The 18,848-nt window shown below is 42.0% G+C and overlaps 1 protein-coding gene and 1 long non-coding RNA gene across 2 annotated transcripts in view; one reads left to right on the top strand and one right to left on the bottom strand.

Moving 5' to 3' along the window:
- Window positions 1–18,848, top strand: part of LOC310767163 (uncharacterized protein) — a 491,354-nt gene that overhangs the window by 251,434 nt on the left and 221,072 nt on the right. The window lies entirely within an intron of this gene.
- On the bottom strand, window positions 11,533–15,329 carry LOC310766363. Its single transcript, XR_014550098.1, has 2 exons — window positions 15,099–15,329; window positions 11,533–11,745 (listed from the first exon to the last, which is right to left on the bottom strand). It is a non-coding gene; the product is annotated as an uncharacterized lncRNA (long non-coding RNA).

Raw genomic sequence — 18,848 nt, 5'->3', positions numbered from 1 at the left:
CCTTCTGGCAGTTTCCTCACTAAGAGAAGTGAGGTTACTGCAATCAAGGCAAAGGGCCTTCTTAGCAGTGGTGCCCACTCTGTGGCACACCCTCCCATCAGTTGTCAAGGAGATAAAGAATTCCCTAACTTTTAGAAGACATCTGAAGGCAGTCCTGTATCAGGAGGTTTTTAATGTTTGACATTTTACTATGTTTCTATATGTGCTGGAAGCCACCCAGAGCGGCTGGGGAAATCCAGCCAGATGTTTGAGGTGTAAATATTATTATTACTTATTTAGACAATTTATATACTGTTTAATCACAATTGTCCATAAGCAGCGTCATCATACTCAACAATACAATCAAGATAAAGTTAGTTTTAAAACTAAAGCACCAGAAATGACTTAAAATGCCTGTTAGAATAAGAAAGGTATTCAGTAGGCTCTGGCAGTTCAGTTCAGAGGGGTCCTGTGTAATTTCAGATGAAAGGGAGTTCAGAAAATTGGGCCCGCAATAATGAACGCCTAACTCTTGTGGACACATTACTGTAATCCTAATCATATATACTTGTAGGCATGTCCTACTAAATCAATTAAACTTATTTGTTGAGGAAGCAAACACAGTCATGATCAAACTGTCAATTTTAGAATGTAACATTTCAGAATGAGCAGGAAAAGTGATGGGTATATCCGCTGAACACTACTGACTTGCATCCAAGGTTCCCTTCAATCACTCTGGAAGCATCATCCTTTGGTTTAAGGGGGTGAGGAAAGTCTGATAGGCTGGGCACAGAGAAGCAATCAAAATGAGCCACTGATCACAGAGATTAGCAGGTTTATGGGGGCCATAAAAGCACCTTCAGTGCATGCAATTAAATAGTCCTTCTACAATAGCATTAACAATAAGAATTTGCAAATCCACAACAACCATTCCTGAGCCCAAAACAACATTCACCCTTGATTGACCATGCCAGCAATAAATATGGCCAAAAGTGGGTGTCATGCCACACTCAAGCACAACAGAAATCATTACTACTATTATTTAAATCTGCATACCACCCTTCATCCGTAGATCTCAGGGCAGTTCACAACATATACTTTAGAGGATCCAGATTAGGCCATCTCTGCTCTTTCAGAATAAGCATCACATCAAAAAAATATCCCATGGCGTCATGGGCCAGTGGAAAGTTAAGACACAGTTTTTCAAGTCAAAGTCCACCATACTGTTTGCTATGCAACACTGGATCACTGAATTTACTAGTCAATTCATCAGTTATGTTACCCGTGAAGTCACAAATGCCATTTGGCATTGCAATAGAGAGAGCCAGTGTGGTGTAGTGGTTAAGAGCAGTGGACTCGTAATCTGGTGAACCAAGTTCGCTTCCCCGCTCCTCCACATGCAGCTGCTGGGTGACCTTGGGCTAGTCACACTTCTCTGAAGTCTCTCAGCCTCACTCACCTCACAGAGTGTTTGTTGTGGGGGAGGAAGGGAAAGGAGATTGTTAGCTACTTTGAGACTGCTTCAGGTAGTGATAAAGCGGAATATCAAATCTAAACTCTTCTTCATTATGATGTCAACTTACAGCAAAGGCAAGAGCAGTGATCAATATCTGACCAGTTCATTGGCCCACTATTATCAATGTTTTGGACCTACCATATGCTGAAGCTTAATCCGGACAAATTTTAGTATACAACCAAGAATAAATGGATTCCTGCCAAAATCTCATTAGGAAGATATGGTACCTAAATAAATTGCATTTATATTTTAATAGATGCTTCCTTTTCATTTTGAAGCATTTTCTAGATTGATTTTATGTGCCAACAATTATACAGGAGAATGTAAAACTTCTTCTGATTTTTTTTTTTAATTGCAAGTTGGGACAAGCTTGTTTAGCATTTCACTGTCAATAAAAGATTAACACAGGACCTGTTGAATGGGAGGGGCCAAGTTATATCTAATCAGTTGGACATGGGATGGGTTCCATTCTTAACTTGCATAAACATTTCTCCTGAGAGTTCACAACCTCCAACTACCCATGCTGGATGTGTAGTGGCTATATCAGATTGTTTATCTGATTTCATCAGTGTGTTTTTTTCCTGGGGGGGGGGGGGGTTTGGGGAACTCACCACGAAGTTTGTTTACTTGTTTATTGTTAGCCCAGTTGCAGTGCCTCCCCCCGCTCGACTGTGCCTAAGAAGTGGTTAATAAACTCAAGCAGACAATGTTGTAGATTAGAAATGGCCACAACTTTATTGATTACAGATATAGGTGGATTTTTGGTTCAGGCATTGGGTGTACAGTGTCAGGAGCTCGTCCTACACTCAAGTAGGACCCTGGCAGAGACACATGCCTGACTGGAATGTTACCTCCCTCCTGGTCGATCGTTTGGGAGCTTCATTAGCTTTCTTCAGCCTGAACATCACAGTGACCGATGCCAACAGACATTGGCACATTTAGGGATCCACAGAGTCTTCACAACTTGCGTAACAGACCTCAGCAACTCAGCATTTTGGCTAATCTACTTTATTTACATATAAACACCCACAGAGCACTGCAGCATGGCTCCCTCTCTCTCTAGCATCAGACAGCAAAGAGAAAGAACAAAAGACAATAGTCCCACTTCACGGAACACAGTAACACAACCATCCTATCTCCGTCACTTCCCACTTTGTGGAGTCAAAACATACACTGTCATGTTAAAGACAACAATCCTATGACTGCAATCACGGAGCAGGAATTCTAACATACAGTCGTACCTTGGTTTATGAACTTAATCCATTCCAGAAGTCCATTCTTAAACCAAAGCGTTCTTAAACCAAGGCGTGCTTTCCCATAGCAGCGGGGGACTCAATTTACAAATGGAACACACTCAACAGGAAGTGGAACATGTTCTGCTTCCAAGGTAAAGTTCCCAACCCAAAACGCTTACTTCTGAGTTTGCAGCGTTCTTAATCCAAGTTGTTCATAAACTAAGCTGTTCTTAAACCAATGTACCACTGTTCCTGCCCCCCAACACACACACACACACACACACACACACACACACACACACAGAACTCAATGCCTCTGAGTTCCTGTTCAAAAAAACCCATTTTTATGATTGCCATATTTTGATAAGCAAAAAGGGGACACCTTTGCCGACTTCCACTTTTAACTTTGGGTCACTATGACCGATGAAAAAGAGGATGTGTCCTGGAAAAAGAGGACATATGGCAACTCCAATTTTGAATTGCCGTATTTTACTGTGTATAAGATGCCCCTGTGTATAAGACAGGGGGCTATATTGGGGGCTGCTACCAATCACCCAGCCCCACAATGCACTGACTGTGTATAAGACAAGCCCCATTTTTAAACATTATTTTTGAGTTGAAAAACCTAGTCTTATACACAGAAAATTATTGTATATACTGTGACAATGGCACGTGAGAGATCTTTGTTATTGCTGTTCTCAATTATGCTGCAATTTGTAAAACAATATTATTATTATTAATACAGGAGGATAAAGCTGTAAATATGCCCACTCCAAGAAACTTAGAGGTACATTATGCATTTGCAGATGGAGTAATGCATGCATGCCTGTGTCCCTTTATATGCAAGAGACAATGCCTTAGAAACTTCTATCTGGTTGCCCATTTGCTTATCGTGAGCCCCATCAAGAAGAAGGAAAGAAATGTGCATTGTTAGGTCTTCCTAGCTTCAGACTAAATCAAAAATGCAGTTTGTTTGATCTAGTATGGTAGATACGTCTTCGGGGATTGATTAAAGTCAGAGGTACATGGCGCTACATTCCTCGTGTGTATTTCATCATCAAAGGATTCTCATTTAGCTCTTTGAATAAAATATGAAGATAACAGATAAAGCACCTGTGTCACTGCTAAAATCCTTTGAACCAATATTTATTAAAACTGAAAGCAGAAGGGAGCAAATGAAGACACCTTTGTATTAAAATGAGCAAATCAGTCTGATGGAGCAGATATCTTTTGATTCTGAGATTTAGATCCCTTATTTAAACTGAAGGTACCAAAAAAATAGTTCATGGCATTGGAGGATGGGGAATTATGGAAATTATGTTTCCATAAAAGACTGAAATGGAGATCAGCTTTGTGGCACAGGCAACTCCACAGAAACTCATTTGGTGGAGAAATGGATGGTAAGGACCCAGTTTTTTGGGTACAAAATCCATGTTATACATGAACTTAGTAGAGTGGTACCTCTGGTTATGTACTTAATTCGTTCCGGAGGTCCATTCTTAACCTGAAACTGTTCTTAACCTGAAGCACCACTTTAGCTAATGGGGCCTCCTGCTGCCACCACACCGCTGGAGCCCGATTTCTGTTCTTATCCTGAAGCAAAGTTCTTAACCAGAGGTACTATTTCTGGGTTAGCGGAGTCTGTAACCTGAAGCGTCTGTAACCCGAGGTACCACTGTATACTGTATTTGAAAGCTGGCGAAGCAAATGGGGCAGTGTGGAATATTTCAGAGGTGTAGATAGGTACCCCCTTGCTACCCCATGGAGGCACCCCTGTACTGAGGAGAGAAGGGATCTGTTCTTCATGACTGCAACTTATCTGTCACAGAAAGCACATTCTTCCATTGGAATAAGTGCTGTGGATTGGTTGCAAATTGCGAGCTCCACAGCTGGGAACTTTTAGAAATGTCTGATCAAATCACTGGAATCTGTCTTTGCAGCAATTTCTTTCTTCTGAATATGCCAGAGTTTTTCATTACTTCTGTATGAGTCCCTGGGAATATCTTGATTGGTACATTATAGATAATGACTTTTTAGATACCTGGAATAATAAATATTAAATGGGGATCATCCGATAGAGTAGAAAAATGACAGTACTGGGCTTTATAATTATGCTCTATCTTGGCTAAAATATTTTTACAGAAAAATGGCTCTCTCACTAAACCTGCCTAAAGGGCAGTATATCATCTTATGGAGATGATTGACATTTCAGTGATGAAACAATTGAACTGTGGCTCAGTATCACCTTATCTGCTTCATCTATCTTAATACTTCAAAGCGCCTTAGATATCCATAAATAGTTCAACCACGTTGACAATTCTTAGGGCCTAATGCATCTTAAAATGTAATTGGGCCTGTTCTTTCATTCCTAGAGGTCCAATGATGTCTTAATGATCTTCTGTAAAACATCATTTAGTAATCTACCTGCATTGTTTTAACACACCCAAATAATTCCATTCTTCATTCTTCTTAACCTTCCAGGGAAGGCTGGTGTAGAACAACCTGGTGTAAGTGAAGATGGTGTAAAGTTATACCACATTAAAAGCTGCTTCAGCAGTGGGGCTACTGCTGGCTGAGGCAGCTGAAGCTTTAAGAATAATGTTTGAGTTACACCACTACCACAAACTTAACTGGTGGCAGTTTGTGAGGTCACATGATGCAACTGAACAGGCTAAGGATCCAAGCAAAGTTCTCCCTTTCTGGGCCTGCCCCTGCCACAGCCCCAGGACACCCCATTTTCAGGGTTTATGCTGGTTTAAGATCTGCCGGGCTTGGTTGAGCCAGCTGGGTCTCAGCTGAGCCGAGATGGAGGAGATACACTGGTGTATCTCCAGTTTAGCCAAGGCTGAAGGAGTAAGCCCAACCAGCGGCGTAGCGTGGGTTGTCAGCACCCGGGGCAAGGCAAGTAATTTGCGCCCCCTAACCCCTAACCTGCCGCCGCTGCCAGCTTCTTCTTGCTGCTGCCTGGGCTGGGGTATTTACGGTAAGGTAGCCACGGCAGCGGCGGGTCCATGTCAGGTGATCTGAGGCGAGTTGCCGCTGGCGCTGCCGCCCAAACGACGCCGCTTGCCTGGAGGAGGAGGGCAGAGAGGCGAGGAAAATGCAACATGGCCCAGCAGCTGCAGCAGCAGCGGCGGCGGCGGTGGGGCCGTGAGGAGGGGCCCTGACGCGCGGGGACCGCAGCGAGCGCTGAGAGCCGCTGCCTGCCGGACGCCTTCAGCCCGGATGCGCGCACAGCTCGTCGGTTCCGCGAGACATGGGGCTCTGCTACAGCCTGCCCCCGAGGCTGTTTGGCGACTCTGGAGGCGGCGAGCGCGCCCCCCAGATGTTGCGCCCGGTGCGGCCGGCCCCCCCTGCACCCCCCACGCTACGCCACTGAGCCCAACACAGACTGACTGCACTGAGAACCTCCCAGTTTACTTGTATATCTGCTGGATCTAACCTGCTCATCCCAGCCAATCTTGCTATAGGATTGCTCCCTTAAGCTCTGAAGCCTCACAAAGAGGCCAGCAATTTGAAAATCGGCATTGCTGTGCTAAAGTGGTGCCCTCCAGAATGTTGTTGGAATACAACTAATGTTGTGGGGGCATGAATTCAATTCAGTTTGTAGCAAGAGCACACTTTCCAAATTCTGCAGTGTATATATCCAGCCAAGTAATGCGTACAAAAATGCATAAACTAGGGTAAAGTGTGCATATAAGTGCATATCATAGTGAGAATAACATACAAAAGTACATTATATAAGAAGGAAACCACATGCAAAAATACATATTGCAGGAGAAATTTTAATTTGGGGGGGAGGGAGGGACAAACTGATGTGGAAATGTGGAGAACTGAATTTAAAATTAGGAAAAAAACTGAGTGAAAATGACATATACACCCATTCCTCACTTCAGCTCCCATGATCCTTGACTATCAGGCATCTTGTCTGGGAGTGATGGGTGTTTGACCACATCTGGAGGTCTCCATGTTGGTACGCAAGGTTGGCACACAGAGGCTGTTTTAAGGCGGTGCAACCAGTTCCCCCACACTGGGCACCAAGCAGAGAGGGCATTAGGTAAGCATTTGCCCATCTACAGGAAGGAGGCATGAGGGCTCTGACAGGGTCCTAGAGTCCCCCTTCCTCCTTCACAAAGCCTAGTAAGCATCTGGCCAGCTTTCGGAAGGAGGTGAGAGGACTCTAGTATGCTGGCAGAGCCCTTGCACCTTCTTCCCAAAGCTCAGGATAGCATTGGAGTTGGGGGGATGCCAAATTTTGGCCTAGTTCAGGGTGCCATAGTACCAAAGACAGCTCCAATATACATCTACATAGGAACAAGCCCCACAGGACTCAATGGGTCTCACTTCAGAGTACGAATAACTACATTTAATAATAATAATAATTTTAATTTGCTATTTTTTGTTTTGTTTTATTTTTTTTAAAATTAATTTTTTATTTAGACATGCATACAAAACAGTAATGCACATACACTTACAGACAAAAAAAGGGAAAAGGTATGGGAAAGAAAAAAATACATTAAACAGGTAAATAATAACACACCAATGTGGCTTCCCTCTGCCAGCGCTCATCATCTTTGTTACTTTAAAGTTCCTATTTGCATTGCAATTCATGTATCTCTACCTTACGTCTCTTATTAAACTGTTATTTTTTCTAGATCAGCTTTACAGCTTAGTCTAAACATATCAGCATGCTATCTTTAGAGCAGTGTTTACTCATATATTCTTCAAACCATATCCATTGTGACCTTAATTTCTGATTTGTTTGACCTTATTGCTGCAGTTAATTTTGCCAATTCTATAAATTCAGATAATTTATATAACCAATCCTCTTTTGTGGGTATATAATTTCCTTTGCAAGTAGTAACCTGGCTGCTGCAGTAGCATATATAAATATTTTCTTTCTTTCTTGGGGTACCTCATTTCCTATTATACTTAATAAAAGTGCCTCAGGTTCCCCCCCCCAAAGAGATTCTGAGCATCTTTTTTAGTTCCTCATGGATGCAACTGCTTTTTTCATTTTCATTTTTTACTTTTTCGTAGCCCCACCATAACTGTATCATAGTACCTTCTACTTCCATGCATTTCCAGCAAAGATTGGATTTTGTCTTGTATATTTTGGCAATCTTTGATGGTGTCATATGCTACCTGTAAAACATCTTCATGATATTCTCTTTTATGGAATAACAGGCAGTGAATCTTATATCAGTTTTCAATAGCCTTTCCCACTGGTCTAATTGGACTGCATGTCCAATATCTTGGGCCCATTTGACCTGTACTTCTTTTATTTGTCCCACTCTAATAATAAATCATATACTTTAGATATTTTCTTTTATTGTTTCCTAATAATACTTTTTGTAGTTTTGATTCTTCTTTTCCAAAGCCTGATTTTTTTATACAAAGTAAAGATATTGTTTAATTGGTAGTATTGAAGCCAATCTGTGAGATGGTGCCTTATTTCCTCAAATGCTTTCAACTTTAGTTGGCCTTCTTCTTCTATTACTAACTGAAAAAGCTTCTAATAGTGACAGCCGCCATGGTTTATGCGGTTCCAATAATGGTTGGTAAGTTGTTCACACCTTATACAGAGTGCTCCTAAAGATGTGATTGGTGAAGCCTCTGTGGACTTTGACTTTGTTGTATCCTAGATAGGCATGCCACCCGTATCTGTTGTTGAAGCTCTCTAGGTCCAGTATATCTAATTTTTCCAATAGAATCCAGTCTTTAATCCAAATTAGACACTCAGCTTCATAATAGATTTTGAAATTTGGTAATGTGAATCCTCCTCTCTCTCCTGTCTATCAGTAGTTTGTGTTTAATGCGAGGTTTCTTTCCTTGCCAAACAAATTTTGTCAAGGCCGTCCTCCATTCCTCGAAACAATCTTTTCTTGTTATGAAAAGCTCACCTCCTCTACTTCAATGCATAGACTGCATTTAATTTTAAGGAACATGTACATGACTATCAGCCCTAAACAAGTAAATAAAACAATGGCTATTGTGTCTCAACTTGTTCCTCATTGCCGTTTAAAAATGGCCCCCATTTAGCTGCAACAATAGCATTGATGTCTTCCTGGATAATTCTGTTTCTCGGTTCAGTGCAGGGACAAGGTGAAAACACATGAGCTGTTATTAACAGCATTATTGATGCCTTGCAATAGGTTTCCTGATAAACACACTGGCTGCTGTTTCTGCAGTTAAGAGACTTGGGAAGAATTTTTTTTCTACACATGGCAAAGTTTAATCACACCTAAAGTATGGCAAATAGCAATATCATAAATGCAACTGAAAATATGATTTTCTGAAATGGCGCTCCGTAATCCTTTCTGGTAATGTTTTGCTATCAACCTTGACCTACCTTCAAATCTTTTCTTTCCTGCTCCCAATCCCATTTCTATACCACCTTATAAAAACTTATGGAGAAGGTGGGGATGCAAAAGACCAGGCATCCAGTTGCCCTTGGAACCAAAAATGTTGGCCCCAATTAGGGATGTCAGAGAAATCTGACAAAAATGGAAACAGGAGACAAAATCCCTGGTGCTTACTCATTCATCCCATGTCCAGAATTGAAAATAATCCAGAGATATGATTGGTATTTTTGAGGTGTGGACTCATGCTGGGATAAAATTGAAAGTGTGCATTAAGGGGAAATACAAATTCTGGTTTTGTACCTGTGTTATCTATATCAAGTTGTGCAGTTGAATGTCCTGCATTTGGGAAAATTGCAGGCATCATCAAGCCTGGAGTGCAATGCATTGAGACTTCTGCCAGGTTGTCCTGGTTATAAGAAAGCTGGTTTTATTTATTATTAGTATACCCCACCTTTCTGCCATGGAGCTCAAAGCAGAATTTTTAGTTTACCAAGCCAAGGGGTCCTCAAACATTTTAAACAGCGGGCCAGTTCACTGTCCCTCAGACATTGTTGGGGGCTGGAGTATAGTTTGAAAAAAATATGAACGAATTCCTATGCACACTGCACGTATTTTATTTGTAGTGCACAAAAAACAGGAAAAAACAATACAATATTTAAAATGAAGAACGATTTTAATCAACATAAACTTATAAGTATTTCAGTGGAAAGTATGGGCCTGCTTTTGGCTAATGAGAATATAACAGTGTAGCCTTATTGGAGTTCACCGATTGGGTCTGCATTGCTCCCGGACAGGAGGAAGGAAGTCAAATGACACCGAGGTTGGTTCAAAGAAAGAGTTTATTCTGCTCTCCGGATAGCAGAAGGCACTTGTGTGGTCAGTCCACAGCAAGTCCAAAGAAATGAGAAATTTCATGCAGTATATATATCCTCCAGGCACCCTCTCCCTCCTTCCCTAGGAATCCAACCACGTCAGCCTATGTACGCAGGTTGACATCACATATGTTCCTGCTCTGGTATTCTTAACCATAAAAGGGTATTCCTTCCTATACTTCTGACCATAAAAGGATCTTCCTTCCTGTACTTCTGACCATAAAAGGATCTTCCTGTTCCTACTCTTATCTTGGACCAAGAGGTCACCATCTCCGAGAACATACTCTGGCACTGTTCCCAGACTGGGTCTGTGCGTCTTTCGTGGTCAGGACGTAAGATAAAGCACAGATGTGTCTTCTCTGTTCTACTGGCACAGTGAAGGCCATACTTGCCGTCACAAACTGATAAAGGAGAGGGCTCCGAGCACAGCTTTATACAGCTGGGTTTCGGCTCAAGAGCTCAAGTTAAAGCATGTTAGCTAAGGAAAAATAGGGATTTTGGTGCAGTTTCAAACTGCCTTCACAGTCAGTTTTGGGGTTTGGGAAACCCATTCCTTCAACAGCAATAATGAATTTCTATGATAACAGCAATATGTCACAATGTTACCAGTCACAATGTGAATGAGGAGAAAATTGTCTATGTTGAGTATAACCTTGTTTGATTTCTTGTGATGTTCAGTTTTCTTGTTTGCTACTTCACAAAATACTAACCACCGCATGGGGGCAGGGAGGAGAGAAATGAGAACGGAGTGTCGGCTGAGGTAAAAGTAAAAGCCGTCCCTCCCAGTGCAGGCTAGGCTACTCACCCCAGGAGTGCTGCCACCACAAGCCCAGCCAAGCACTCCTCTGAGGTGAAAGAATGGGCAGGTGAGTGTGCGTGCACATGTTTTTACCTCAGGCCTCGCCGCCACCTCTTCCTTCTCCAAATGGCAGTGAAGGGCTCCTCACGATGGCGCATGTGACGTTGCTGACTGGCTTCTTCCTTCCTTTCCTTTCCATCTCCCTCGCACGCTCACGCCCCTCCTCTCCTCTCCTCTCCTCTCCTCTCCTCTCCTCTATGCTGCATTTGTTGCAATCGCCTCACATGGGGCTCCTGACGTCAGTTCTGGTCCCCGCATGCAGTGTGTGTGTTGGAGAATGGAAAGACACATAGACCCACTAGACAGCGGCTGGTTCTGTAATTGCTGGGTGGGACGGGTTAAGGACACTGGCGGGCTGGATCTGGCCCGTGGACCATAGTTTGAGGACCCCTGCCCAAGGCACTGATCAGATCCAGATCTGCTTAGCATCTGTGCATGCATACGACACAGAAATCACTTTCTTAATTATTAAATTTCTATGAACATACAACAGAGATCAATAGAAGAGGAAAATTAAAATTCCAGAAAACTAACCCACTAAATAAATAAATAAAAATGGATGAGGGGGACATGGGGAGTAGGGAAGGGAAACATATCTGACAGCCAAAGACTTCTTTGTTGTTAGTTTTGATGCTGGCTGTTTATGAAGACACAAACCCTAAGCAATATATTATGCAGATTAAACAAGGAAAAAGCAGATTGTCACTCAAGTACAAAAGGAAGTTTTATTTCATTAAGCATTTATTTTAAAAGGCGTTTGAACAATCCGCCCTTTAGTCATCATATAAAAGCTTGACATAAAATATTCTTCCCCTAACAATGCCTTTGCATCCATAATTAAATAACCAAAAATGAATTTCCAGCATCAAACATTCTACCATTCAGCTATTTCAGTATTGGACTGGAGAAAAATAAACTCCTAAATGAATACAAAATAGAGACAGTCAAAAATCTTTTTCTTTTTTTGAAAGAATGTCCAGCTTTGGAGATCCACCAGCATAAACAAGTTTATCCAAGAACAAATTGAAATTGAATCTGTGTTCACGATTAGGATGCATTCTGTGCATGCTGCATTGCTTTGAATAAGCTATCCATCCTGATGTGCATATTGTCACATCCACATTCTTGCTCAAATAGTTACACGTTATTGAAGCATGCCTAAATATGGATTTGTTCTAGATATGGTGTTCACTTGGGGAAAATTCCTATGCACAATACACTGGCATAAAGGAAGGCAGTATAAATTAAGCCAGCACAAAGTTACACTATCTCCAATCCCTGTTGAGCACAAAATACCGGTATATTGTGATTTTTAAATAGTGCAATTTGTAAATAAGGTAGGGCCACAGTACTAGACCTCTCACAGATAACCCACATCAAAGCATTCAGTTATACGTTTCCGACACTTGAGTGCCAGGAAAAGGAATTTAGCCACTGACAAAGTTGTTTTCCCAGAAGACTTATTTAGCAGATATGCTGTCTGCTTTCCTCTTTGTCGGGAACTGAGCTGGGGTAAGTATGGAGTTATAAGGTACTGTCTTAAATCGTTGTAGATGGGACAGCTCAGTAAAATGTGTTCTGTGGATTCTACCTCACCCAATGCACAGTGGCATAATCTCTGGTCATATGGGACTCCTCCATATCTTCCCTTCAGAACCGTCAAGTCAAGAACATTCAGCCTAGCCGCAGTAAATAGTCTGCGGTATTCCACGTAGTGGATATCCGCCAGGTAGCGAGCTGGAGCAGCCCGATACAACTGCTCCCCCAGAAACAACCCAGGTTTCACACGGGCCATGTCCTCCTGTCTGGCAATATCCCTTAATCTTTGAGCGATCACCGCCTTTGCGTGGCTATACGTCATGGACTCTATATAAAGGGAGGACAACCCGCACTTCTGCACTTCCTCCACTATCTCCCCTTCCCATGGAGATTTAAAGTTATCCCTCAGCATCAAGGGGGCCAAACCCACCGGTCTGAAACAGAGCTTCAGCCATAGCCATAACTTCGCTTTCAGGGCCACATACCTAAAGGCTTGACAACCGGTTTCCAATCTCATGATCGCACCTGCCACAGAGGGGCAGATCCTGAGTATGGCCCTAAGGAATTGGGTTTGGATAGATTCCAATTTTTCAAAGTCCCTACGTGAGCCCAAGGCAATGCCCACCAGCAGAAGAGGGAGGACTTTCATTTTAAAGAGTCGCAAGGCAACTTTGACAGTTTGTGCCTGTTTCTTGGAGTACAGGGTTCTAATCACCAAGGCTGCTTTGGATGCGTTCGAGGCTATGTATTCTCTGTGCGCCAAGAAGGACCTATTTGATCTTACAACCTGACCCAGGTATTTGAAGCAACTGACCTGCTCTAAAGGGATACCATTAATTGAATTTGAATTCCTGTTGGTTTCAGTGAGATTACAGATATCTTCCATGCTTTCATTGAAATCAAAGGGACTTAAAAATACTAAACATTGATAAGTTCATGTCCAGTGCACCTACGCACAACTCAGAATATTTTTAGGATTATATAGTTAGATTTCATACACGTATTTGATTTATTATTAACATAGCATGTTTGACTATGATAGTCATTTGATTTAACAAGGAAAAAAATTGATTCTGTCTCAGCGGAATAATACTGTATGCACACACACACACACACACACACACACTACCACTGCAATGATAGATGACATAGCTAATTCAGTGTAGCAAAAGGTTAATTCAGCAATTTCATGCCTCCATTTCTTCTGAGAATGTATCGGCTTCAGTTCAGACTGCATTAGCTCCATTGTGATGCTAAGTTATGGTCTGCCTTGAACTATCTAGAGGCTCCATTATTTAATGTATGTCTTGCTGGGCAGTCACCTCTGGCCTGATGAATTTTGTTTGCTCTTATGGTCCTTGTATGGCACAGTGTAGGCCAAATAACCAAGCCACCATCAGATACAATGCTCAATGTGGTGGTAGCGGTGAAGAACCGGAATGGTTTACTTTCAGATTACTTTTACTTTTAATAAATTTTTATTAGATTTTCCACTGTGATAACACAAAACACAAAGCAAGATGATACACAAAAACAGAAAAGGAAAAAGAAAAAAGAAGAAAGGGGGAAAAGGGGGAACAATAAATAACAGATAGACAATAATAAAAACTTAATTCTCCACAAATCCAACCTTTTAAACATCTTGGTTGACTTCCTCAAATCCCTCCCTTCTGAGTTTCCTTGTAATTAAAAGTAACAGCTTTCCAATATCATTATTAAACTAAAACAATTTCCAATTATAGTCCATCTTATTCACTTTTCTTAACATTCTGAATCCCATTTATTTAATTATAACTTAATTTTATCCTAGGCCTATTTTTTTCTTTCAAGTAATTTCTAATTTTTTACATTACAATATTTATTCAAATAGTCCTTGGATTTCCTCCAGTCCTCTTGAAACTCGTCTTCTTTCTGGTCACGGATTATTCCAGTCAGGTCAGCTAGCTCCGAAAAGTCCATCATCTTCATCTGCCAATCTTCCACTGTTGGTAGTTCTTGTGTTTTCCAATTTTTAGCAAGTAATATTCGGGCGGCTGTTGTGGCATACAAAAATAATTTAACATCTTTCTCGGGCAATTCTAAACCTGTTATTCCAAGAAGAAAGGCCTCTGGTTTCTTAATAAATGTATATTTCAACATTTTTTTCAGTTCGTTATAAATCTTCTCCCAGAAGTCTTTCACCTTGGGACAGGTCCACCACATATGGAAAAAAGTACCTTCTTTTTCTTTACATTTCCAACAAAGATTATCACTATTGCGATAAATCTTTGCTAGTTTTACAGGGGTCAAGTACCATCTATACATCATCTTCATAATGTTTTCCTTTAACATCGTAGGTTTACTTTCAGATTAGGCTTGTGGTGCTATTTGATAATCTTTGATAACAGCAGTAGCAACTGTTTGTGAGGATGGGGATGCTTACTTAAGCTACTGGTAGCTAAGCAGCAGCTTCTTAACAGGAAGGGGAGAGGCAAGGCAGCAGAGTGGTCAGCATGGTGCAAACACATTGGCAGAGCCAATCTGGCACTACTATTGGTAGTTTTGCACCATGCCAACCTTCCAGCTGCCTTGCCCCTCCCTCTCTTCCTCCCAGGAAGCAACAGAGACTCAGCTGTTGGGAAGTCAGATATGTGCCTCTGCCCCACGACGCCAACTTCAACTGGATAATGGTCTTACAATAAAGGGACTCTGAAAGAATTAACTATTATCAATCCTTATATTTCCGACACTTACCAGCACCCGTAGAGGAGGTGATGAGGTTGACGAATGAGGAAGTGGGACAGATGCGGGGTATAGAGTGGAGAAAGGAAATGTGGTTGTATGAATCCATCCCAAAGTCACAGATAAAGTTGATTGTTTGATGGATACAGGGTTGTGAATGTATATTTATTGGCCTCAACTTGATGGGGTACAAACTGGCAAACCAATCTAAAACTTTTCCCCAGTAATAAAAGTTAATATATCCCCCAAATAAAACTATTCATCACCTGCTATGGAGATCCATCTTGACAATGCTGAGATGCAGTCTGACTGTTAACTGTTTCTGGCTTTACCAAGACTTAAAGCATATCCTCTTTGTGACATCACACATAACATCAGAATGGCATGTTTGCATTCAACCTAGACTATCTCCATGCCAACAGCAAGGGCAAGTAAACTTCTGCAACCAAGTAACCACCAGCCTGACAACCCAGTTGATTCTATCTAGATTATTGGATGTTCGTTTTTTGCTCTCATAATCAAAGCCTGAAAAAGGGCTGTGCATAATCTGAAAACCTGCTTCCACTGTTAAAGAAAACTAATTGTCAGGGACTGAGCAGAGGAGGAATGGTGGCGACCCCCTCCCCATCCTGACCCTACAACAGGGGGGTGAGGGAGGAAGCAGCTCAGAGGCAGATGAGGGGGAAAGTTGGGAAATCATGGGAGAGCCAGAACAACACCTGGCTGACATGTTGTCATTAGAAAGCATCCCAGATCCACCATCTCCCAGAACCCGGCAAGCCTTAAAAGTATGAGAACAAAGAGCTCAAAGACAGAGGGCACTTAGTGGCATCCATAGAGGAGGTGATGATGATGATGATGATGATGACGAATGAGGAAGTGGGAGAGACGGGGGGTGGAAATTCTCTCGGGACAATGCCATTATCCAAGAGGCTGGTTCTGTAACCTCTCTCTGTGAAGCTTGAAATAAAAAAGGACTGTAAGAAACTTTCCCTTGGCTTTATATTTTTCTGGGCAACCAGCTGGGAGCTGCGGACAGCATCCTGACATCATCAGCATTTTACTGGTGATAAGTCTATCAATGGCTGTTCTGCATGATGGCTCCACTCTTGGAAGCAATATGCATCTGAATACTAGTTGCTGGGAATCAAAGGGGAACAGAATCACAGGCTAAATCCCAATTCCACAAGGTGTATACCAGTTGGTTACTTTTGCTCTTTCATATTAGAATGCTGGTGGTCCCTCTTCCCCTTTATATATTTGTCAGGTTTTCCATAGAGGCTGCAGGATTTAATTCCTCTACAGTATAATTGCACATAGAGTTTCATGAATGACAAATAAGGATTTAGGTCTTAAAAATCTCTGACAGCAGTGAGATATTTTTAGGTATGAAAGCACACTTGTTTGCAGAAATGCACCTTCAAAAGTTTTCATCTTCGTAAGGACACATTATAATGTAAACCACGGTAATCCCCTAGGGAGGAATTTTCGAAGAGTGTGACAATAGTGTCTTTATTTTTTAAAAATGCAAGAAGAACACAGTTCCATTATCCAAGTCGAGGTATTCAGGTATGGGCATTTTAATATCTGTCATGAGGTTTGGAGACGACCTTGAAACATAGCAGCATGGGGGTATGGCTGGATTACCCTGGACTGGCAATGGGATTCCTAACTAGGATGAGCCTGTGGCCAAGGGTGATGGTAACAGCATCTGGAGGGCCACAGGGTGCCCCCCTCCTGAGGTCCAGGAAACTTTAAATGTAGGTAAAGGTAAAGGACCCCTGACAGTTAAGTCCAGTCACAGACGACTCTGGGGTTGCGGCGATCATCTCACTTTACAGGCCGAGGGAGCTGGCGTTTGTCCACAGACAGTTTTTTTCAGGTCATGTGGCCAGCATGATTAAGTCACTTCTGATGCAATGGAACACCGAAACCAAAGCAGCACACAGAAACGTTGTTTACCTTCCCGCTGGAGTGGTACCTATTTATCTGCTTGCACTTTTGGTGTGCTTTCGAACTGCTAGGTTGGCAGGAGCTGGGACTGAGCAACAGGAGCTCACCCATCGTGGGGATTCGAACCACTGACCTTCTGATTGGCAAGCCCAAGAGCAAGGGCAAGCCCAAGCCCACCCGTGTCCTTGTAGATGTAGAGGAGCATTCAAAAAATTATTACCTGACCTGCAGTCAGAAGGATACAACTCATCATTCTACCACCTTTGTCTTAACACTTCACAGTACAGAATGTGTAGAGTGGCTTATGTGATCTGTTCTGACATTATCTGAACTCTGCTGTCAGCATGACGGAAACCCAATAACTTGTGGGAGGAATCATATGGCTCAATCTGACTCATCTCTGTGCCGACTGTCACATTTCCCCAAACTGTGGTGAAATTGGAATTAAGAAGGAGCTATTGCATGGACCATGGTCACTTCTTTTTTCAGGGCTTTTGATGTTGCGTCAGAGCGGCAGTAGAGAGGACTGTGCTTCAGGGGTTGCTGTGACATCCTGGTAACATCACTTAAGAGTGAGTAGCTTGCCCTGTTGATTTTGATGAACCAATAAGTAAGACTAACTTTCTCCGTATTGGGTCACCTTGACAATTTTGGCAGGGATCCCAAAGAAGAGATATGGACATATGCAAGAGAAAACAAACAAACACACAGCTGGAGCACTTTTCAATTTTCATAGCCAAAGCTCCCACAGCCAAATATATAACCCAGTGAGCAGTTTAAAAAGCAGCATGTCTACTGGCTGAGCAGTTGGTTGATGATTATTCCTTTCGTATCCAGATTTCTCCCACTAAGGATTTCAGGGTGGAATATATGGAGTTATCCTAGTTATCCTTCTAACTATCATGTGGCTAGCTTGGAACAGTGCTATTTTTCTAGAAAAAGAGTTGCCGAAACTCACCTTGAACGCCTCCCTTGTTCTCTTATGATGGCAATGGAGCCCACCTGAGAGGTGCTGAAACTGATGCATGTTGGGTTTACCTCAGTCTAAGAACAAGCACTAAACTAGATGCCACCCTGGGCTTCTTTGGAAGAAAGGGCAAGATTCATTTAGCGAACAAAAATGTATAAAAATAGATATCTCACCATCTTTGGGGGGGGGGGTTCTTAAGAGCAACTATTGCAAAGGGCAATTTGGATCTGGGATATAGCCATTCCTTAGTGCAAATCCACTCCTCCAGAGCTACTATTAGCCATGAAAAGGAAAACATAGCAGCGAATAAGCATATCATACCTGTCTTTATCTCCCTTAATAATGAATATCTTCCTGGACAAGAGTAATGTGACTCCTCCTTCTCAGCACTGCAGCCCCAATCCATAGCCTGAAGCTGTTTTTACACAAAGGTGGGAGGTGGTTAGGGATGTGTGAATCTGTCAGTCTGGGCTTCTCTGCTTCTCATTTTTCCACTCTTAAGTTTAGTTCTCCCACATTTCCACACCAGTTTGAGACTTTTAGAATTTAAAAGCCCTCAAGAAAATTCATCATCATTTTAGTGTAAGTTCCCCCCATTATACACATTTTTACAGAGCATATTTTCCATAATACAATGCATTTTTGTATATTATTCTCCATAAGATGGTGCATGTTTGCATATTTTTGCTAATCTATGCATTTTATGCACATTTTGCCCATATATATGCATTTTTGTACATATTACGTGGCTGGGGAACTACAGGGCGAGATTTGGAGGGATGTTTCAGCTTGTAGATTCTTTTGGAAAGAGCAGATTAGGCATGGTTGCCTTTAAATGT

Source organism: Podarcis filfolensis (genome assembly GCF_964270895.1).
Source record: "Podarcis filfolensis genome assembly, chromosome: 7".
NCBI classification, from domain to species: Eukaryota; Metazoa; Chordata; class Lepidosauria; order Squamata; family Lacertidae; genus Podarcis; species Podarcis filfolensis.
This window is presented reverse-complemented; position numbering and strand designations above follow the sequence as displayed.